The following is an 806-nucleotide window of genomic DNA, read 5'->3' on the forward strand; positions in this document are numbered from 1 at the left end:
TGTTCCTCCCCTGGTCCACGCTGCTTCGGCAGTCCTGGGTAAGATAGTTAGTTCTAGCTTGCCCTATGTGGAAGAGGACACGTAGACTTACTGTGGTGTGAAGTATAAGGTTCAGTTCTCCCCTGGTCCACGCCGCTTCGGCCGTCCTGGGTAAAATGGATTCATCCAGCTTGCCCTATGTGGAATGAGGACACTTTATGCTTCGTCTCTAAGCGGCGGCTTGCTCCTCCCTACGGGGAACGGGTATACGCGCACAGCGGCGGCTTACGCAAGTTAGTCACCCTCGGCAGTGGATCACTCGGCTCATGGATCGATGAAGACCGCAGCTAACTGCGCGTCATAATGTGAACTGCAGGACACATGAACATTGATAAGTTGAACGCATATTGCACGTCGTGGGAACCTACCATGATGTACAGATGACTGAGCGCTTATATTTGAGAAATGTATCGCATACATTTAACTACGCCGTGACACCCGTCACGAGACGTGCACCATGATGTTAACTAGGGTCGCGACGACCCGCTAGCATTAAAGAACCCGTGGTTTACAATATACTGGCATTGGAATTCGAAGTATTTAGAGCGTCCGTGTTCCCGCGTGAGGCGGAAGTACGAGGAGAAGGCGTGCTTGTGGTGTCTGTGGTGGTGTTTACTGATGTCTAGCTTCAGCTTATTTATTTATTTAAATAGAAGCGAAGATGTCAAAGTAGCGTCGAAGCAGCAGCGGTAGCACAAATGATTCAAGTATGGAAGTTGACCAAAGGAACACAAACAAACTAGCGTATGGGCAATGGAAGGTATCAG

At 49.5% G+C, this 806-nt stretch overlaps 1 non-coding gene across 1 annotated transcript; it reads left to right on the forward strand.

Annotated features, from left to right (window-relative positions):
• Nucleotides 1-278: 278 nt before the first annotated feature.
• Nucleotides 279-433, forward strand: LOC131291942 (5.8S ribosomal RNA). The gene has a single exon (XR_009189675.1). It is a non-coding gene; the product is annotated as a 5.8S ribosomal RNA (ribosomal RNA).
• Nucleotides 434-806: the final 373 nt, after the last annotated feature.

This window comes from Anopheles ziemanni (genome assembly GCF_943734765.1).
Source record: "Anopheles ziemanni chromosome X unlocalized genomic scaffold, idAnoZiCoDA_A2_x.2 X_unloc_20, whole genome shotgun sequence".
Classification (NCBI taxonomy): Eukaryota; Metazoa; Arthropoda; class Insecta; order Diptera; family Culicidae; genus Anopheles; species Anopheles ziemanni.